We start from the raw sequence: 23,769 nt of genomic DNA on the forward strand, positions 1-23,769 counted from the left end.
CAGAATCCTTTGCAAACCTCAAAATTTGGCTAAAAAAACACATGTTCCTCACATTTCTGTGGCAGAAAGTTCTGGAATCTGAGAGGAGCCACAAATATCCTTCCACCCAGCGTTCCCCCACGTCTCCCGATAAAAATGATACCTCACTTGTGTGGGTAGGCCTAGCGCCCGCGACAGGAAACGCCCCAAAGCGCAACGTGGACACAGCCAAATTTTTGAAGGAAAACAGAGGTGTTTTTTGCAAAGTGCCTACCTGTAGAATTTGGCCTGTAGCTCAGCCCCCACCTAGGGAAACCTACCAAACCTGTGCATTTCCGAAAACTAGAGACCTAGGGGAATCCAAGATGGGGTGACTTGCGTGGCTCGGACCAGGTTCTGTTACCCAGAATCCTTTGCAAACCTCAAAATTTGGCTAAAAAAAATGCATGTTCCTCACATTTCTGTGGCAGAAAGTTCTGGATTCTGAGAGAAGCCACAAATTTCCTTCCACCCAGCGTTCCCCCACGTCTCCCGATAAAAATGATACCTCACTTGTGTGGGTAGGCCTAGCGCCTGCGACAGGAAACGCCCCAAAGCGCAACGTGGACACTGCCACATTTTTGAAAGGAAAACAGAGGTGTTTTTTGCAAAGTGCCTACCTGTAGATTTTGGCCTGTAGCTCAGCCGCCACCTAGGGAAACCTACCAAACCTTTGCATTTCTGAAAACTAGAGACCTAGGGGAATCCAAGATGGGGTGACTTGTGTGGCTCGGACCAGGTTCTGTTACCCAGAATCCATTGCAAACCTCAAAATTTGGCTAAAAAAACACATGTTCCTCACATTTCTGTGGCAGAAAGTTCTGGAATCTGAGAGGAGCCACAAATATCCTTCCACCCAGCGTTCCCCCACGTCTCCCGATAAAAATGATACCTCACTTGTGTGGGTAGGCCTAGCGCCCGCGACAGGAAATGCCCCAAAGCGCAACGTGGACACAGCCAAATTTTTGAAGGAAAACAGAGGTGTTTTTTCAAAGTGCCTACCTGTAGATTTTGGCCTGTAGCTCAGCCGCCACCCAGGGAAACCTACCAAACCTGTGCATTTCTGAAAACTAGAGACCGAGTGGAATCCAAGATGGGGTGACTTGTGTGGCTCGGACCAGGTTCTGTTACCCAGAATCCTTTGCAAACCTCAAAATTTGGCTAAAAAAACATATGTTCCTCACATTTCTGTGGCAGAAAGTTCTGGAATCTGAGAGGAGCCACAAATTTCCTTCCACCCAGCGTTCCCCCACGTCTCCCGATAATAATGATACCTCACTTGTGTGGGTAGGCCTAGCGCCCGCGACAGGAAACGCCCCAAAGCGCAACGTGGACACAGCCACATTTTTGAAGGAAAACAGAGGTGTTTTTTGCAAAGTGCCTACCTGTAGATTTTGGCCTGTAGCTCAGCCGCCACCTAGGGAAACCTACCAAACCTGTGCCTTTCTGAAAACTAGAGACCAAAGGGGAATCCAAGATGGGGTGACTTGTGTGGCTCGGACCAGGTTCTGTTACCCAGAATCCTTCGCAAACCTCAAAATTTGGCTAAAAAAACACATGTTCCTCACATTTCTGTGGCAGAAAGTTCTGGAATCTGAGAGGAGCCACAAATTTCCTTCCACCCAGCGTTCCCCCACGTCTCCCGATAATAATGATACCTCACTTGTGTGGGTAGGCCTAGCGCCCGCGACAGGAAACGCCCCAAAGCGCAACGTGGACACAGCCACATTTTTGAAGGAAAACAGAGGTGTTTTTTGCAAAGTGCCTACCTGTAGAATTTGGCCTGTAGCTCAGCCGCCACCTAGGGAAACCTACCAAACCTGTGCATTTCTGAAAACTAGAGACCAAAGGGGAATCCAAGATGGGGTGACTTGTGTGGCTCGGACCAGGTTCTGTTACCCAGAATCCTTCGCAAACATCAAAATTTGGCTAAAAAAACACATGTTCCTCACATTTCTGTGGCAGAAAGTTCTGGAATCTGAGAGGAGCCACAAATTCCCTTCCACCCAGCGTTCCCCCATGTCTCCCGATAAAAATGATACCTCACTTGTGTGGGTAGGCCTAGCGCCCGCGACAGGAAACGCCCCAAAGCGCAATGTGGACACAGCCAAATTTTTGAAGGAAAACAGAGGTGTTTTTTGCAAAGTGCCTACCTGTAGATTTTGGCCTTTAGCTCAGCCGCCACCTAGGGAAACCTACCAAACCTATGCATTTCTGAAAACTAGAGACCTAGGGGAATCCAAGATGGGGTGACTTGTGTGGCTCGGACCAGGTTCTGTTACCCAGAATCCTTCGCAAACCTCAAAATTTGGCTAAAAAAACACATGTTCCTCACATTTCTGTGGCAGAAAGTTCTGGAATCTGAGAGGAGCCACACATTTCCTTCCACCCAGCGTTCCCCCACGTCTCCCGATAAAAATGATACCTCACTTGTGTGGGTAGGCCTAGCGCCCGCGACAGGAAACGCCCCAAAGCGCAACGTGGACACAGCCAAATTTTTGAAGGAAAACAGACGTGTTTTTTGCAAAGTGCCTACCTGTGGATTTTGGCCTGTAGCTCAGCCGCCACCTAGGGAAACCTACCAAACCTGTGCATTTCTGAAAACTAGAGACCTAGGGGAATCCAAGATGGGGTGACTTGTGTGGCTCGGACCATGTTCTGTTACCCAGAATCCGTCGCAAACCTCAAAATTTTGCTAAAAAAACACATGTTCCTCACATTTCTGTGGCAGAAAGTTCTGGAATCTGAGAGGAGCCACAAATTTCCTTCCACCCGGCGTTCCCCCACGTCTCCCGATAAAAATTATACCTCACTTGTGTGGGTAGGCCTAGCGCCCGCGACAGAAAACGCCCCAAAGCGCAACGTGGACACAGCCAAATTTTTGAAGGAAAACAGAGGTGTTTTTTGCAAAGTGCCTACCTGTAGATTTTGGCCTGTAGCTCAGCCGCCACCTAGGGAAACCTACCAAACCTGTGCATTTCTGAAAACTAGAGACCTAGGGGAATCCAAGATTGGGTGACTTGTGTGGCTCGGACCAGGTTCTGTTACCCAGAATCCTTTACAAACCTCAAAATTTGGCTAAAAAAAACACATGTTCCTCACATTTCTGTGGCAGAAAGTTCTGGAATCTGAGAGGAGCCACAAATTTCCTCCCACCCAGCATTCCCCAACGTCTCCCGATAAAAATGATACCTCACTTGTGTGGGTAGGCCTAGCGCCCGCGACAGGAAACGCCCCAAAGCGCAACGTGGACACAGCCAAATTTTTTAAGGAAAACAGAGGTGTTTTTTGCAAAGTGCCTACCTGTAGATTTTGGCCTGTAGCTCAGCCGCCACCTAGGGAAACCTACCAAACCTGTGCATTTCTGAAAACTAGAGACCTAGGGGAATCCAAGATGGGGTGACTTGTGTGGCTCAGACCAGGTTCTGTTACCCAGAATCCTTTGCAAACCTCAAAATTTGGCTAAAAAAACACATGTTCCTCACATTTCTGTGGCAGAAAGTTCTGGAATCTGAGAGGAGCCACAAATTTCCTTCCACCCAGCGTTCCCCCCATGTCTCCCGATAAAAATGATACCTCACTTGTGTGGGTAGGCCTAGCGCCCGCGACAGGAAACGGCCCAAAACACAACGTGGACACATCAAATTTTTTCATAGAAAACAGTGCCTACCTGTGGATTTTGGCATCTAGCTCAGCCGGCACCTGGGGAAACCTAGCATACCAGTGCATTTTTAAAACTAGAGACCTAGGGGAATCCAAGATGGGGTGATTTGCGGGGCTCTGACCAGGTTCTGTTACCCAGAATCCTTTGCAAACATCAAAATTTGGCCAAAAAACACTTTTTCCTCTCATTTCGGTGACAGAAAGTTCTGGAATCTGAGAGGAGCCACAAATTTCCTTCCACCCAGCGTTCCCCTAAGTCTCTCCATAAAAATGGTACCTCACTTGTGTGGGTAGGCCTAGCGCCCACGAAAGGAAATGGCCCACAACACAACGTGGACACAACATATTTTTTCACAGAAAACAGAGTTGTTTTTTGCAAAGTGCCTACCTGTGGATTTTGGCCTCTAGCTCAGCCGGCCCCAGGGGGGGGGGGAAATGCCCTAAAATAAATTTGACCCCCCACCCCCCCCAAACCCCCCTGCCCAGGAGCGACCCTTGCCTACGGGGTCGCTCCCCCTGCGTGACATTGGCGCCAAAAAACAAATCCCCGGTGCCTAGTGGTTTCTGCCCCCTTGGGGGCAGATTGACCTAAAATCGACCAATCTGCCCCCAAGGGGGGCAGAAATGCTCTAAATACAGTTTGCCCCCCAGGGGAGCGACCCTTGTCTGATGGGTCGCTCCCCATCTCTAAAAAAACAAACAAACAAACAAAAAAAAAAAAAAATTGCCCTGGCGCCTAGAGGTTTCTGCCCTCCCTGGGGGCAGATCGGCCTAATAATAGGCCGATCTGCCCCCAGGGGGGGGCAAAAATAGCCTAAAATAAATTTGCATCCCCAACCCGCACCCCCCCCATCGGAGCGACCCTTGTCTACGGGGTCGCTCCCCCTGCGTGACATTGGCGCCAAAAAACAAATCCCCGGTGCCTAGTGGTTTCTGCCCCCTTGGGGGCAGATTGACCTAAAATCGACCAATCTGCCCCCAAGGGGGGCAGAAATGGTCTAAATACAGTTTGCCCCCCAGGGGAGCGACCCTTGTCTGATGGGTCGCTCCCCATCTCTGAAAAAACAAACAAACAAAAAAAAAAAACGCAAACAAAAAATTTCCCCTGGCGCCTACAGGTTTCTGCCCCACCTGGGGGAAGATCGGGCAATCTGCCCCCAGGGGGGGCAGAAATGGCCTAAAATAAATTTGCCCCCCCAACCCCCACCCCACCCCCGGGAGCGACCCTTGCCTACAGGGTCGCTCCCCGTGCGTGACATTAGCGCCAAAAAAACAAATCCCTGGTGCCTAGTGGTTTCTGCCCCCTTGGGGCAGATTGACCTAAAATCGACCAATTTGCCCCCAAGGGGGGCAGAAATGGTCTAAATACAGTTTGCCCCCCAGGGGAGCGACCCTTGTCTGATGGGTCGCTCCCCATCTCTAAAAAAACAAACAAACAAAAAAAATAACACCCAAAAAAAATTTGCCCTGGCAACAAGAGGTTTCTGCAAAATAAAAAACTCCCTGGTATCTAATGGTTTCTGCCCCCCTTGGGGGCAGATTGGCCTCATCAAAATAGGCCAATCTGCCCCCAAGGGGGGCAGAAATGGCCTAAATATATATTGCCCCGGGATCGCTCCCCACCTAAAAAAAAAGAAAACATCACAAAAAAAAAAAAAAAAAAAAAAAAGCTCTCTGGTGCCTAGAGGTTTCTGCCCCCCCCTGGGGGCAGATCGGCCTAATAATAGGCCAATCTGCCCCCAGGGGGGGCAGAAAAGGCCTTCCTAAAAAAATGCCCCCCCTGGGAGCGACCCTTGCCTAAGGGGTCGCTCCCTTTTGACAGTTTCATTGAAAAAAAAAAAAATCCCTGGTGTCTAGTGGGGTTTCAAAAGCCGGATTGCAAGCGATCCAGCTTTTGAAACCCTTTGAGAGACTTCAAAGGGAAGGAAATACATTTCCTTCCCTTTGAAGCCTCTCGGGGCCTCCCCCATGGGATTGAAAGAGAAATGCAAAGCATTTCTCTTTCAATCGCGCTGGAAGCTCTGCTTCCAGCGCGATGGGGGAGACCCTGTGACTAATCAGCGCGCGCTCGAGCGCTGACGTCACAGGGGGGGTTGGGGGGGGTTGGGGATGGGAGGGGAAGGGCTTCCCCTTCCATCCCTGACTTGGGGGGGGTGGGGGGGAACCCCACAGAGGGAGCGCTAGCGCTCCCTCTGGGCTATGTGCACAGGACGTAATGGTTACGTCCTGGGCACAGCAGCACTGTGCCTCAGGACGTAACCATTACGTCCTGGGCACAGAAGGGGTTAAGAGCTGGAGCAGTGATAAATGCCTCCATACACAGTGGTAGTTGATTGCTTTTCATAGGAACTTTCTGCTTTGAGCTGGAAATGAAAAAAACTATAACATACTCAAAGCAATATAACAATATAATTAACACATAAAAAAACCACAACACAAACAGTCAAAACAACATGAAACAAAAAACAAAACAACATCTCATTGCAAAAACGCAGCGCAAAAACATAACAGAACAAATTGAAAAAAATAATCATGATAACTAACGGCCACACAATACACATTCAGAAGCATCCTTGGTGGGATGTTAAGGCAGTGCTTTTGTTAACGCGTCACTCTATGTCAATTTTATACACATCAGGACTAGTTTTAGGCCGATGAATCTTTTCATCCAGTGGTGAGACACCGTAGAACGAGATAACTAATCAATATGTCAAGTAATATATCAATAAGATCGCTGATATTTATCACCACAATACACTTTACTTTGGATAAAGACATTAATCAAATTGTCGACGCAACCATGACCTTTCAGCCATGAATAACCACACCTTGTGATAGCATTTTATGAGTTTTATTCCCTATTGATTACAATCTACTGGTAAAGTGTCAATCTCAAAACCAAGAAGCATATAAGCATAGTCACAATATGGCAACTGTAATAAGACTTCAATAAGGCAAAGATCACGAATATAAGAGCATAACATAAAGTGAACATAGATCAGAACACATAGAATATCATCTAAGTCTTAGTTCAGCATGGCATAATGTCAGTCACGTCAGTTTGTGTCAGTCGGGGTGGTCCACCTATCCTAGCCTCTAATTAGCATCAGCATGTTGGACTTCATGCAAAACAATTTAGAACACCAATTTGGAAAACATCTAAACTATGGCCTCTAATCAAAAATCCACAGTTGGCACCTAGAAAGGAAAAGCAAATAGACAAATTACAATTGCATTGTCATAATTACCCTCCAAGGATTGAATCAGCACACAGGATCAGTCTTCGTCTTCAGGACATCAGTCGTAACGCCAGCAGTCTAACTTAGTCTAGTGGAGAGGGGACACCTCCCCCATAAGGAGGAGAAGCATAAAGTCAGTCCATGGGTGAGGATAATTTATTAAGTCTCAAAGTCACCAAACAGAGTGACAGAGTTTCTGGATAAAATCGATAGCATTCCCTACATAATTCCCTCGACCCTTCTGTGTCATGAGTTTTTATCCCTTTTTCGCAATACCTTTCCCCAAAATTCTATTGGATATTCGCTATACCCCACTATCTTTAACCTATCAAATTATACATTAGGTAATCCAAATTGTCACCCCACGATAATTTATAACACTTTGATTGGTCTTCGTAATTGACGTCTTCGTAGGTGGCACATCCGGGGTGTTGTGTCATCATCTTGGCACGTCTCTTGGGTCATGAGCTTCTTTATCCATGGTCAAATGGCCTTGCACATTCCTTTGGTATACATTTGTTTCAAATCTGTATAAAACCTATACTAAGGCAGCTAGCATGCGGATGGGAACAGGATGAAGTTGGCAACATAAAACAAAGGAAAAGAATAAATGCTGGGTCATGGCCCTTTACGAGTCAGCACACTGAAAAACAGAAAATATACTTTAATATGAGAGCTACACAGCTAAAATCCTCAACTTACGCTAACTTTAGGCCTATGGGTTTTAATACAAATGCAATATTCGTAAGCGTTAATATATTCAATTAATAATGAAGCAAGCAATTATTTCTTACAATCGTCATTAGTTTATGTGCACAGTAGTAACTTCACACTTATAATCATATTGAGAATACACACACAGGGCCATATTTATACTTTTTGACGCAAAACTGCGCTAACGCAGTTTAGCGGCAAAAAAATTAGCGCCGGCTAACGCCATTCTGAAGCGCCATGCGGGCGCCTTATTTATTGAATGGCGTTAGCCGGCGTTAGCCGACCGGCGCTGCCTGGTGTGCGTGAAAAAAAAACACGTACACCAGGCAGCGCCGGCGTAGGGAAAAATGGCGTTTGGGCGTCCAAAAATGGGGCAAGTCAGGCTGAGGCAAAAAAATCGTCTTAACCCGATTTGCGCCATTTTTTTACGACGCCCATCCCCCATTGCAATGACTCCTGTCTTAGCAAAGACAGGAGTCATGCCCCCTTGCCCAATGGCCATGCCCAGGGGACTTATGTCCCCTGGGCATGGTCATTGGGCATAGTGGCATGTAGGGGGGCACAAATCAGGCCCCCCTATGCCAAAAAATAAAATAAAAAAAATACTTACCACAACTTACCTTTTCTTCCCTGGGATGGGTCCCTCCATCCTTGGGTGTCCTCCTGGGGTGGGCAAGGGTGGCAGGGGGTGTCCCTGGGGGCTTGGGAGGGCACCTCTGGGCTCATTCTGAGCCCACAGGTCCCTTAACGCCTGCCCTGACCCAGGCGCTAAAATCCGGTGCAAATGAGGGTTTTTTAGTCCCGCCCACTCCCGGGCGTCATTTTTGCCCGGGAGTATAAATCCGACGCAATAGCATCGGAGTAATTTTTTAAGACGGGAACGCCTACCTTGCATATCATTAACGCAAGTAAGGTGTTCACGCAAAAAATGACGCTAATTCCATGAACTTTGGCGCTAGACGCGTCTAACGCCAAAGTATAAATATGGAGTTAGTTTTGCGTCGAAAAAAACGACGCAAATTCGGCGCAAACGGAGTATAAATATGCCCCTAAGCAACTAATATTTTTGGTTGTTTTCCATATGCAGCATTGTTAGGTATTTATATAAGCATTTCACATTTAATATATGTAATATTTAAACTAAGCTCTCTCAGTCCCTCATCTGATGACGCTCGTCATCACACAAACCTTTCCCTTTGACCTTTCATTTTTTTCAATTTTTCACCTTGAGCATAATACGCATTTCAACATCTTGCCCTTTATGTGAGCTTTCCCAAATTTCATTGAACATTTTCTCTCTTTCGCTTTCTTTGTTTCTCCTGGTTCTTTTAGTCCAATTTCTCTTTATTGTGTCATTAATTTTGCATGCCCCCCATAATCCTAATAGACAGACCAAAATATATAATACACCCATTAAGATTTTTGCAAGTACCCCATTCCAAATGTTGGTAAACCAGCTCCCAACTCTGGCAATTCCCTTTCCAAATTTCTCCCAAACACCAAGTTCTTTTAAATCCTTCAAATCTGTACTATCTCTAGTAAGGTTAGTAAGCATACTTCTAATCTTTTTACTGTTATCTGGAATGAATGAACAACAATGACGCTCGTTGAGCATCTTGCAGTTTCCTCCACTCTTAGCTAAAAGAATGTCTAAAGCAAGCCGATTTTGAAGACTCATAGCTCTTTCTGCAGCAAGTTCAGTATCTATCAGGAGTATAGCCCCTGTACAATTTGCCAGCATGTTGTCCACTATAGTAGACAACTTTTGAATCTTCATAGAATTCAAGGTAACCCCTACTGATGGGATTATGGCTCCAAATATATCACCAATGACAGCCGCCACTGATTCTCGTTTTTGTCTGGGATGTTGCAGTTCAGACGTCTTAGGTATCTGTTTTAAGTCATCAATTTGGTAAAGCTTTGGGAATACTATTCCCAAAGAACATGTCCCATACCATCCCTTAGGGAGACGGTAATAACCATTTAGCCCACAGATGTAATAGATCCCAGGGATCGCTGGATCTTGTCCATTTAGCATAAAGGTCCATTTACTCTGAAACAAAAACACATGCCTGCATTCACTCGTTCCCACAAACAAATTATCCTGCTCAGAATTTGGCCTATATATACAAAGCCTACCTACATGTAACGCATCTATAGCTAGTTTGCCTTGTGTCTTGATTGCAGTGTAAGCATAATCATTTGCGTATGTGCGTTTCTCTAATCCTTTTTCTAATCTTTCTTTTAATGCTTTGCGTCTATCATCTGTGTGATCTAAAAAGCTTTTCTCTACAGGCGATAGTAAGCAAGTTAAATTATTGCGATGTGCATAGGCAGTCCCAAATGTAAGCGTCGGCTCAAAGAATCACCTAACTATTTTTATATCATGTTCCTTAGCTAACTTGTTTAAAAATTCAATCACAGGCACAAAAGAAAACACAACATCCAAGTTTGAATAGAAATATTGTACATGCTCTTGATTATAGAATCTTGTTAATAGCAAGCTACAACTAATTCCATAAGTAAGAGGGAGGCTATGATATGTAACTCCCTCCTGCAAAGATGAAGGAATTTTAGTACATACATAACAATCTTTCGCATCCATAGTTTCCACATACTCATTTAGTAAGCGATAGAAGACATTAGTAGAAAGTTCCCCTTTTGCATTAGTTCCCTCAAGCATATGTCTTGCATCCTGTTCAAATCTTTCCCATGGTGTTAGTGTGGTAGTTTCAGGTTTTGAAGTAGCGTTAATAGTTTCTTTCTCTATCCATGGCATTCCTACAATCACTCCCACAATTATCACTGCGCACACAACACCTATTATAAGTCCTAGCCCACCACACACTTTACTTCCCTTGCTACTACCTCTATTATAAGCCATGTTTGTATAGAATCAGACAGTAGAGCAACAATCAACTAGAGGATAGTTCAAACTCTGGCTTTCTGCGTTTATTTACAGCGTTTTCACTCACTCCAGGACCTCTTTTTGTCAAATCCGGTTAGCAGCTTGTTGTAATCAAGTTTTTCAATAGTCAAATCCGGTTCTAGTGTCACTTTAGGCAATTCATAAAGTCTCTCTTTCTTTTCGATTTTTAGTTACAGATTTTATCCAAGATTTTCTTCAGATTCGCTCAAGTACCATAATGTTGGCCTGGTACTTCTCGATCAAAACAGAAAGCTAGGAATTCTTGTTGCTATTCTGATGTTGTAGCATACGCCCATTCAGGACCTGTATATCTTCTGTTTGCGATTCTTTTTCGTTTCAGCCTTCGTTCACCCTATGTTCTCCTTCACTCAGTTCTTCCACTCGAGAGGTATCGTTCTCTTCTATAATTGTGTCGTTTGATACGTCTCTTATCTTGAACAGTGGTTTATCTGGCCAATTGTCACCTTTATGTGTTTTCTCTTGATGTGTTCTTTCAGAACCCTGGACAGCACCCTCCTCTTGTGATATGGTGTTTTCTCTTGATGGACCTGCAGCTGACACAGGAGACTCTGATACGTTCTGATTTCTCTCTACAATTTCTCCTTCTTCTTCTTCTTCTTCTTCTTCTTCTGGTTCTGTGCCGGGTTTGAGTTCTAACCCGTACTTATCTACTTCTGGGAGAACTTCTTCTTGATTTAATTCTCCTGCCGCCTCTACTGAGATAGGCACTCTGTCACCTCTCTCGAACTCATTGACTGTTTGAGGGACAAAGCTGTTCTCAGTGGGCTCTCCGGTAATCTCAGTTCCTTCTTGACTGTTTTCTAGCCCTGAGACTTCTCTTTCTGAAGTTGTTGTGCCGGAAACTTCAAGTTCCTCTTCAACAGGACACGTTACCCTTTTCGTGTGACTAGCATGTATCCAGTTGGGAACTCCGGCACACTTTACAGCAGTAGTAGTCGTCAAGATTACTTGATATGGCCCTTTCCAACGTGGTTCTAGACACGATTTTCTCATGTGCTTCTTGACAACCACCCAGTCACCAGCTTGTAGAGAATGGCCTGGATCGCCAATCGGTGGCAATGTGTTAGCTTCCACCTGGTGAGAGAAAGAGCGAATCACATCAGCCAAACCTTTGCAGTAATCCAACACCATATCATCTGTAATATTCACTAGCGCATTTGCAGGTACTGCTTGTAATCTCATAGCTCTACCCATGAGGATTTCATGGGGGGATAGTCCCGTTTTCTTGTCTGGGGTGTTTCTCATTGACATCAGCACTAGAGGCAAGGCATCTGGCCACTTCATGTTAGTTGCTGCGCACATTTTTGCTATTCTCGATTTCAAAGTACCATTCATTTGTTCTACTAGTCCTGATGCTTCGGGGCGGTAGCTACAATGCAGCTTTTGCTCGATGTCCAGTGCAGCACACAAGAGTTTAATCACCTTGTTGTCGAAGTGTCTACCCCTATCCGATTCTATAGAAACCGGAAACCCGAATCTTGGTATCAGTTCCCTAAGGAGTAGTTTTGCAACTGTAAGACTGTCATTTCTGTGTGTGGGATATGCCTCGATCCAATGACTGAAAACACACACGATCACCAACACATACTTCAGTCCTCCACAAACAGGCATTTCAATGAAATCCATTTGCATCTTGTTAAATGGACCTCCAGCTCTCCCAATGTGGCTCAAAGTTACCATGGTTCCTTTTCCTGCATTCATCTGTTGACAGATGATGCATCTGTGACAAGTAATTTCTGCGGCATGTCTGAATTTTGGGTTGAACCAATCAATTTTGAATGATCTAATCATGGCATCCCTTCCCAGGTGAGCCTGTCCATGATAGAGCCTGAGACCCATAGATCATCTGCCCTTTGTACACATTGCATTCTTTGCCAAGAGCGTTTTTCTTCCTTGCTTGCACGGCTCTGTAATGTTTTTAACTCATCTAATGTGTCAACCACCCGCAATGCAAAGTTCAAACATGTGTAATTTTCAGTTTGTGGTAACAATTCCCATTGCTCCTTGAACGATATACAGTTCAATGTGCAAAATCTTGCAACTTGATCTGCATAACCGTTTCCCATGGACACAAAGTCTTGTGATCTAATATGAGCACTGCATTTCACCACGGCAATTTCAAGCGGTAACTGAATCGCATGTAACAAATCCTTTATTTGTTCACCATTTTTCACAGGAGAACCAGATGAGGTCATAAAACCTCTCTGTGACCAAAGTTGTCCAAAATCATGTACAATTCCGTATCCGTATCTGCTGTCAGTATAGATAGTGACTTTCAAATTTACAGCTGCATGGCATGCCTTAGTAAGGGCAATCAATTCTGCCACTTGTGCAGAAAACACTTTTTCGAACCAGGATGCTTCGACGCTACCAGTTATGGTACATACCGCATAGCCAGCTCTCAGTGTTCCAGTTGAATCTCTTAGACAGGACCCATCAACGAACATAATACAATCATTTTCTTTTAACTTGGTGTCCTGTATGTCTGGATGGGGTTTGGTACACAGCTCCGTTACCTCAAGACAATCATGTTCAAATTCTTCCTCGTTTTTGGTTTCAGTATTTTCATTAGGAAGTAAGGTTGCCGGGTTCAATACACTGCACCTCTTAAGTGTTACATTTGGTGACCCCAGTATGATCGTCTCATACCTAGTGAGACGTGCATTTGTCATGTGCTGAGTCTTAGTTCGAGTCAATAGAATTTCAACTGAATGTGGAACCATTACTGTTAGAGGGTATCCCATGACTATGCCTTCACATTGTATAAGGCTCTGACCAACTGCTGCAACTGCACGCAAACAGCCTGGTAAGGCTGCTGCGACACGGTCCAAAGTAGCTGAAAAATATGCTACAGGGTGATTTGCATCTCCGTGGACCTGTGTTAACACAGACAAAGAACAATCATCACGTTCATGACAAAACAACAGAAAAGGTTTCTCGTAATCTGGCATTCCTAGTGCTGGTGCCCTGCACATGCATTCTCTCACTTCCATAAATGACTCAAGCTCTTCTTTTGACAAGGTTATAGTATATGGCTCATCCTTGATTTCTTTTCCTGTCAGTTTTATTAATGGCTTTGAAATGATCGAGAAGTTGGGTATCCACTGGCGACAGTAGCCCACCATTCCCAAAAACATCCTGACATCTCTTTTTGTCGTTGGGGGTTCATTTGCAATACAGCTGTTATTCTTTCCTTTGATATTCTCCTGGAACCCTTATCAATCAAGTGCCCTAAGTATTTCACCTCCTTCTGACAGTATTGTAGCTTTCTGGGTGACACCTTGTGTCCATTCTTTCCCAGATGATTCAATAATGCAATGGTATCATATTTACAACTGTCCCTTGTTTTGGACGCAATTAGCAAATCATCAATGTACTGCACAAGAGGTGAATTAAAAGGCAGCATCAGTGGCTCCAAATCCTTCTTCAATATCAGATTGAAGATGGACGGTGACTCGGAAAACCCCTGAGGAATTCTGCACCAACTGTACACCTTATCCAGGAATTTGAAACTGAACAAAAATTGGCTATCCTCATGAAGAGGTACTGAAAAGAAAGCCTGTGATAGGTCTACTACGGTAAACCATTCAGCATCACAGGGAACCTGAAACATGATTACTGCTGGGTTGGGCACCACAGGGCAACATTTAATCACAATTTCGTTTATTTTTCTCAAATCCTGCGCAATTCGAACCTTTCCACAGGGCTTCTTCAAACCCATTATTGGAGGGTTACATGGACTGCTCAAGACCTCTTTCAGAACTCCCTGCCTGAGAAAGTCTGCAATTATTTGTGACACTTCAATAAAAACATCTTGGGTCATGTGGTATTGTGGCACTTGAGGGAACACTGCATTTGGTTGTATCTGAACTTTAATCGGTTCCACTCCTTTTATTAATCCTACTTCTTTCCCGGTCAAGTCCCACACTTTCTCTGTTACTGTCCCTTGTAGTTCGACAGGTAAATCGATCAAAGTATGCATTGGGAATAAAGTAATCAGAGGGTAGTCTTCATTTGTTCCCGTTTCTTCCTCTAAAAACTGACTTTCATCTCCTTCATCGTCACTATTTGTCTGTACTTCAATTCCGTCATTGGAACAGGTAATCGAACATTTTGTTTTACACAACAAATCTCTTCCCAGTAGGGATACTGGACTCGAGTCACATACTACGAACCTATGTAGCCCATGGAAGTTGCCGATCTCAACCTGCACTGGATCTGTAATCGGGTTAGTCAAATACTGATTTGCTACTCCAACCACTCTTATGGTACGCCCTGACAGAGGCAATCTTGGAACGTCTGCGCTTCTGACTTTGCAGCGTGTGGCTCCTGTGTCAACCAGAAATTAAACCTTATACCCCATCACCTTTCCCTCTACATATGGGCCTCTCTGATCCACCTCTAAGGATGCTGCAAGCCTGCACTTCTCACTGTCTGAGCTATCATCTGACCAATCTTCATTCATACCATTTTCACCTCGTAATGGGAACTGTTGTACAGTATTGTTTTGATCTGTTACCTGGCCTGTGACTTGCTGAGGAAGCATCACCTGTTGCTGTCCCATCGGAGCCATTGGTAATTGCATTTGCTGTCTAGGCACCATAGGAATCTGCTGCTGTACTGGCTGTAATTGTATTGACTGAAAACGCGGCATTTGCATCTGCTGCATGGGCTGTACACCTTGCATTTGCACCAGATTGTTGTGAAAGTTCGGGTTCTGATGTCTTATTTTCGTACCTCGTGAATTTTGTAATGCACCAACATTAGTACCTTGCTGAACAACACCATCCTGCACCATATTCGGGCACTCCCGTTTCCAGTGCCCCACGCCCCCGCACGCGTGACATGGTGACATCTTTTTCGCCCCTTGGATGTCATTTTGAATTACACCCGAATTCAAATCTGAATTTTGGTTTACAAACCCTCTGCCTCGACCTCTCGGTTGTGCCTGAAACACACCATTCATTTGCGGTTGCTGCTGTATCATCTGTTGAACTCCATTTCCCTGTATTCCTGCCTGTGCAGCCCTTATCTGCATCACCATCACCTTTTCTTTCAACTTTTTCTGCTTCAACTCAATCTCGTCACTGCAGTATTGCGCATACTGCAGCACCTCATCAATCGGTTTAGCTTGCCAGCAGATCAAATGATTCTTAATCATCTGGCTAACCTCTGGTCGCAACCCTTCAACAAATCTAAACTTAAGGTGGTTCATATCCTTTGGTTCAATTGTCTCAGTACCGATGTAATGTTTGAATGCCTTCAACAATCTTTCATAATATGCATGTATTGATTCCTTAACCTCTTGAGAGGTCCGGTCGATTAGCTGCCAATCAGTCACCTTCGGCGACACCTTTTGTTTCAAAAACTCAATCACTTTATGATAATACTTAATCACCTCTTCTGAAGGTGCCCCAGTCACCTTATCCCTTGCTGGTTCCTTTGTCGGCCAATCAACACCTCTCTTACACTCAAGCCATAGATCAGGCGGAACAATGATCTCAAACAAAGTATTCAAGTCTTCCCAGAGACATTTCGCGAGCTTCAAAAACCTATCTGTCTGTTGATACCACTCGATCGGTTTCTCTCTCAGTCTGGGGTAATCGTTAGTAAAGGATAGAATGTCTCCTCTGGTCCATGGCACATGAATTAGGACACCACTAGCTGTTTCTCTCAGAGGCAATATTTTTACGGATTCCAAATTGGGTGAAGCCTTAGCTTGATTAGATCCTGAGCTATCTCCCTTTCCCTTGTCTCTCTTCTTTGCCCATCTGCCTTCCCATTTTTCCAGTGCCCCCCAAATTTGTGCGCTTTGCAACAATTCTTTCAAATGTGCTTTCATTCCCGCAGACCTCATGTGTTCAAAATCTATAACTTCTTTTCAAATGTTTGTTGTTTCCGATATCGATATTGTATTTGTCTGCCTAGTTTCTAATCTCTGATGTACTTTGCCTACTTCTTTGGTAATCTTAGGGCATAGCTATCTCAATTCTGCCTCCGTGTATGACTCCAATCTATTTACTCCCATTGTACCCTCCACTAACTTACGAAGTTCAGGAATTCATCTTGTTTTCCTTTCTCTGGTTCGATTGTAACCGCTGCAGTCTTTTGTGAGGTATAAGTCTTTTCTAACCATTCGTTTAACTGTTGGACTGTAAATCCCTGCAACGAAATGTTCCCTGCATGTATCATTGGGGAATGTGAGGTGTTCGTATTCATTGTTTGTGGAGTAAAAACTCCTAACCCTGCTTGATGCATGGCTTTGAGGGGTGCTCCTACCAGACTAAGGTCCATTAAAGGCCTTGTCTGTTCAAATGTTTGCTCTCCCGGAGCTAAAATCTGGGGAGTTCCCATCGACCCTCCTCTTATCACATCTTGAGTCATCACTCCCTGATCACGCATGCTGTTTTGTCCTGTGCATATAATGGTACAGGTGGACCAACAGTAATTGGTAATGATATGGCAGCAGGTGTCTTACCCGGACCTAAACTCCGTGGAGCAGTAACTCCATATCTCTGTTCTAAGGTACCCGGGACAGGTACTAATGGTGGTCCAGCCACTGGGTTATACCCTGGTATCAGCTGTGGCTGTGGTTGCGAAAGCAACTTCGGAGTTGATTCAATCTGTATTAGCTTTGGCTTTGTATATATCGGGTCTGGCGGCACTATCAAATTTGTAGTCGTTTCAAGTACTGGGACATCTGGGTAGATTCTCTGTATCTGCGGTGGAGGCTGCAACTGTATCGGCATGTCTGGTGCAGTAGGTACATTGACACCATTCTGTATCGAGAGAGTATCATTAGTCTGTACCGTATCAGTAACTCCCTTTTCCTGCGTCTGGTTCCCAGGGTGTGTGCTAGTACTTGGAGCATAATCTGTTCATAAATTCCTCATCATCTGAATCATCTTCCTCTTCCCAAGATCTTTTATTCTCTTTAGATTTGTTCAAGTCTTTATCTGTTTTGCAAGAAGCTTTCTTTCCTGGCGTCTCCTCTCCCTGCGCTATTGCTGGGAACAGTTTTAACCCATCTAAAATTCCCTGTCTCCACATTTTGTTCTCATTGTCCCACCTAGCCTCTGCATAGGATTTTTCTGCCCTTCGCAATCTTCTCTGAAACCTTTCTTGTCTATGTTTAAGTGCCATCAAGTCCCAGATTGCTAACGCCTCATCCTGAGCTGGTCTTGGAGGTGGTTTCTGTGTACTTAACATCCACCTCAAATTCTCTAGTACCTTTGGATTGAATGTTCCATGTTCTGGGAACGCTAGACACCCTTCTTTCTCTGTTAATTTGGGCCACTGTTTCATCCATAAACAAGGTGCGACACTCTTCTCTTCCATGACTATATAAGCTGGAGTACCCTCAGGTGGTGTAGGTTCCCCATCGGTTGCAACAATATGCACGTCTCCTTTCAGAGCGCTCTTGAACGCTTTAACAAAATTCATTTTGCGATTGTCTGTTAGTTTTGTATTTAATCAGAAGTGACTTAGGGCCTCATTCCGACCCTGGCGGTCATGGACCGCCAGGGCCGGGGACGGAGGAAGCACCGCCAACAGGCTGGCGGTGCTTCTGGGGCAAATCTGACCGTGGCGGTAAAGCCGCGGTCAGAAAAGGGGAACTGGCGGTTTCCCGCCGGTTTTCCCCTGCCCCAGGGAATCCTCCACGGCGGCGCTGCAAGCAGCGCCGCCATGGGGATTCCGACCCCCTTCCCGCCAGCCTGTTCCTGAACAGGCTGGCGGGAACGGGTGTCGTGGGGCCCCTGGGGGCCCCTGCAGTGCCCATGCCACTGGCATGGGCACTGCAGGGGCCCCCTAACAGGGCCCCATTCAGATTTTCAGTGTCTGCAAAGCAGACACTGAAAATCGCAACGGGTGCCACTGCACCCGTCGGACACAAGCAACTCCGCCGGCTCCATTCGGAGCCGGCTTCATCGTTGCTGGGGCTTTCCCGCTGGGCGGGCGGGCGGCCTTTTGGCGGTCGCCCGCCCGCCCAGCGGGAAAGTCAGAATGACCGCCGCGGTCTTCTGGCGGTCTCCGCCCGGCGGGCGGCGGGCGACCCCCTTAGTTCCCAGGACACACTTCACCCTCCTTTCTCAGCCTATTGCCTCTCACGGACGGCAGCCAATCCGTGCGCGACCCCTCTTGACGGCTGACATATCTCAGCGCGGCACCACTGACGTCACACTCACATACACACTGCGGCTGACAAAGTCTTGCGGCTTGTCTGCTCCTCACTGAACCTATACAAACCCATACAACTAATGCAATTATTGCGAGCACCTTAAATGACAACACAAATCTGCCGGTTTACTACAGGAAGGGTAACACATTCGCTTTAGAACTTTACAGAGATTTCACTTGAAGCCTCGGCCGCTACTCTCTCCTTATCAGTTCCCGCATACGCAAGCAGAATTCGACCCGCAAATTCTACTCTCGACTTGTCAATGACTCCTTCTAGTCCACTTTAGAATTTGTCAAATCTCCATCGAAGGTTTCATACACACATTATGACTCAAACTTGACTTGTCAACCACGCCCGATTGACCTATTAAACCGCACAGATTACAACATAAACCACATTTGTCTTCATACTCCGGAGTCTTAGACCTCACCAGGTCCATACATAAACAACCAACCACGTGGATAATTTTGAGTACCAAGCGTCACACTCATATGAAGTACGCCGACTTCCCTACTCTCATTCTATGGAGTACGCCCACTCCTAATAAACAACACATATTTTGGCCTAATTTACAGACAAACCTTCACAACCACCTGCAAGATGCATAAGCTAAGCAAGCGCAAAAACCCTAACCACATACACTATGGTGCCGAGAACATTCCCAACTCACTTAGGCAGGCTCCGAGATCCCGGGAAAGTCATGGTGAACTTAGAAACCCATCGTGCCTTCAATTTGCATTATCACAGAAAACAAAGTTAAACAATGAATCTCCGTCCTAGGGCCCCCAAGGGCCAATCCGTCGCTCTGCTACCAGAACTGTTAACGCGTCCCTCTATGTCAATTTTATACACATCAGGACTCGTTTTAGGCCGATGAATCTTTTCACCCAGTGGTGAGACACCGTAGAACGAGATAACTAATCAATATGTCAAGTAATATATCAATAAGATCGCTGATATTTATCACCACAATACACTTTACTTTGGATAAAGACATTAATCAAATTGTCGACGCAACCATGACCTTTCAGCCATGAATAACCACACCTTGTGATAGCATTTTATGAGTTTTATTCCCTATTGATTACAATCTACTGGTAAAGTGTCAATCTCAAAACCAAGAAGCATATAAGCATAGTCACAATATGGCAACTGTAATAAGACTTCAATAAGGCAAAGATCACGAATATAAGAGCATAACATAAAGTGAACATAGATCAGAACACATAGAATATCATCTAAGTCTTAGTTCAGCATGGCATAATGTCAGTCATGTCAGTTTGTGTCAGTCGGGGTGGTCCACCTATCCTAGCCTCTAATTAGCATCAGCATGTTGGACTTCATGCAAAACAATTTAGAACACCAATTTGGAAAACATCTAAACTATGGCCTCTAATAAAAAATACAGCAGTTGGCACCTAGAAAGGAAAAGCAAATAGACAAATTACAATTGCATTGTCATAATTACCCTCCAAGGATTGAATCAGCACACAGGATCAGTCTTCATCTTCAGGACATCAGTCGTAACGCCAGCAGTCTAACTTAGTCTAGTAGAGAGGGGATACCTCCCTCATAAGGAGGAGAAGCATAAAGTCAGTCTATGGGTGAGGATAATTTTTTAAGTCTCAAAGTCACCAAACAGAGTGACAGAGTTTCTGGATAAAATCGATAGCATTCCCTACATAATTCCCTCGACCCTTCTGTGTCATGAGTTTTTATCCCTTTTTCGCAATACCTACTCCCAAAATTCTATTGGATATTCGCTATACCCCACTATCTTTAACCTATCAAATTATACATTAGGTAATCCAAATTGTCACCCCATGATAATTTATAAGACTTTGATTGGTCTTCGTAATTGACGTCTTCGTAGGTGGCACATCCGGGGTGTTGTGTCATCATCTTGGCACGTCTCTCGGGTCATGAGCTTCTTTATCCATGGTCAAATGGCCTTGCACATTCCTTTGGTATACATTTGTTTCAAATCTGTATAAAACTTATACTAAGGCAGCTAGCATGCGGATGGGAACAGGATGAAGTTGGCAACATAAAACAAAGGAAAAGAACAAATGCTGGGTCATGGCCCTTTACGAGTCAGCACACTGAAAAACAGAAAATATGCTTTAATATGAGAGCTACACAGCTAAAATCCTCAACTTACGCTAACTTTAGGCCTATGTGTTTTAATACAAATGCAATATTCGTAAGCGTTAATATATTCAATTAATCATGAAGCAAGTAATTATTTCTTACAATCGTCATTAGTTTATGTGCACAGTAGTAACTTCACACTTATAATCATATTGAGAATACACACTAAGCAACTAATATTTTTGGTCGTTTTCCATATGCAGCATTGTTAGGTATTTATATAAGCATTTCACATTTAATATAAGTAATATTTAAACTACGCTCTCTCACTTTCTCCAAATACTTTGTATTGCCACCATATGAAAACAGGGCTCAAGACAAGACTTTTTGTTGTGTGGCTTTTTTTCCTGACAGTGATGTGTTCCATTAGTTGTTTAGGCAGCAATGCATTTGTGCTGCATTATTGCAATCTTATTTTGTTGTGATGTCCTGCAGTTATGTTGCATTCTGTTTAGACTTCACTGTTGTGATGTACCCTATTATGTTTTATTTATGTTTTATTTATGTGATTATTTTGCTTTGTGTATGCTATGGTGTAATATTATGTAAACAAATGTTGCTATATTTCCAGCCAAAGCAGCACCTGTTTTGAAAGTTCCTGTGTCAAGTATAATAGCACTGTTCCAGCTTCGCAATTTCAGGAAGGCACCAGTCAGTCCAAAATGTGGCAGAGACTGGTGGGGGGAGGGGTCTGATTTAGAGTTCAGCAGACAGGTTACTTTTCACAATGTGATGGGTCTACTATCTGCCATATTACAACTGCCATTGGATACAACCCGCCAGCCGACGTCAAAATCAGGCCCTGAGTCTTAACTTGGCGCCCCCTTTGATCACTTTATGTGATACGACCCACAGTCTCAAATTACATACATAATAAAGGAGAAAAGTATCCTTCAATTCAACAATAGGCAGTGGGAATGCCTTTAACTGTAAATCAGGAGCCCAATTAAATAATGTTAACTAGTATTTAAAGAGAAAATATTTACCAACTGAATATGGATTGAATGATAGATCTCTAAATAAAGAATTATCACAACTGTAAATCTGTGTTGAATGCTTATAACAGTGACGGATTAGATAGCAGTGTAAATAGCAATATTCCCTGGGAAGTTCCTTTAATTGACCCAACCTACCACTGGATGTCACCATCACTCCATTTGGTTCCCGTGCATGGCTCTTGTTTCTGAAAGTCAAAACTGTTGGCTGACAGGCACACGTGAGCATTTTAAGTATGTTGTTCTCGAAATGGTAGACTGAAATAAAATCTCTCTCCGTAAATGATATAGCACAACATTTTTGTGAGAAATATTCAAACTTGTAGTAGAAAGGCTTATTTAGTTGAGGTAAAAGATACATTGGTAGGAGGAAAGATGCTCCTGTGCAATGAATGTCAGTAGAGACAAGGAATTAGTAAGCAAACGTAATGAACGTTAAATCGATTTAATATCAAACATCGGAATTTTGCAATTGCCGAAGCCTCAGATGACATCAACATTATCTCATGAAGAGAGAAAAGCTTTATTACCATTACATTTCCCCCCCTTTCACAATTTTTGGGGGATTCGACTGTGATAGTATCATCCACCATTCAGATGAGCATGTGCAAAATGATTGTTATGCGCCCGAGATTAACGGGATTTAGTATTTTTGTGATATGTGAAATTTTAGAAATTCTGTGCATTTGATGGGTGTGAACAATTTCATAGTTTTGTACTGGTGAGAGGTGATTTGTGCAGTAAGTGGCCTATTTGGAAAACTTTCATGCAACTCAACACAGCAAGACATCTTGTTGCGCTGCATGAAAGGGAAACGCATTATTCATTATACAGCACATTCCTGTCCTTTCTATGCACTAGCGCAGTTTTGGTTTCCCAGCTCCAATGTTGGCACCCTTGCAAGGGTGCCTGTGTTTTAAGCATAATTGTTTTTTAGCAGGAAGGGACACCTTTCTGCACAAAAACAATCCTGAGAGGCATTGCTCTCCTTCTTTGTGTGCTGCACAATGCAGCACACATAGAACGAGGAAAAAAACAAGGAAATGTAAAGATATATCTCTTCATTATGCCTCCCGGGGGAGCTGTAGCATTTTGGCGCATTCCCAGGTCTACCACTAACAGTACATATAGGAATGCACCAGATTGGATAAATGGGAATTCTCACTCACCACCCATGGAACGCCTCCTTGGGTCAAAGTAATGCAAGGCAGCGATTTGCGCTGCCTTGAACAATCCAGATTTATCATGTCATATAGGACCACGCAAGATAGTATTGCATGGCTTGATAAATCTGGCGTTCTTGTTGTGTCACCTTTGCACCCACCTTGAACAATCCAGATTTATCATGCCATACAGGACCACGCATAGTACCCTTTCATGGCTTGACAAATCTGATGTTGTTATTTTGTCACCTTTGCGTCCCTTTGCTTGGTGCAACGGCGACCCAACACAATGATAAATATGCTCCTAAATGTTTTGAGGGAGACTGATTCGAACATAAAGGCCCTCATTACAACCTTGGTGGTTGGTGTTAAAGTGACGGTAATACTGGTGGTAAATACTGCCACATTATGACCATGGCGATGAGAAGTCAGATAGACAGCCAGTTTACAACACTGACAGCCAGGGCGGAAACAACAGGCACCACAGCAGTAGCCGCCTACAGCCAGGCGGCAGTCAATGTTCCGCCCACCATATTACAAGAACACAATCCGCCACCTTTTCTGGGGCGGTACCAACGACATCAAAAGCCTGGCAGAAGCACTGCACAGAAGGGAATTTACTCACCATTGGAGACGCAGAGAACAACCACGCTGCCATGGAGCCCGAGCTGCATGTCTTCCCTGTGCTCTTCTACGT

The sequence above is a fragment of the Pleurodeles waltl genome, chromosome 4_1 (genome assembly GCF_031143425.1).
Source record: "Pleurodeles waltl isolate 20211129_DDA chromosome 4_1, aPleWal1.hap1.20221129, whole genome shotgun sequence".
NCBI classification, from domain to species: Eukaryota; Metazoa; Chordata; class Amphibia; order Caudata; family Salamandridae; genus Pleurodeles; species Pleurodeles waltl.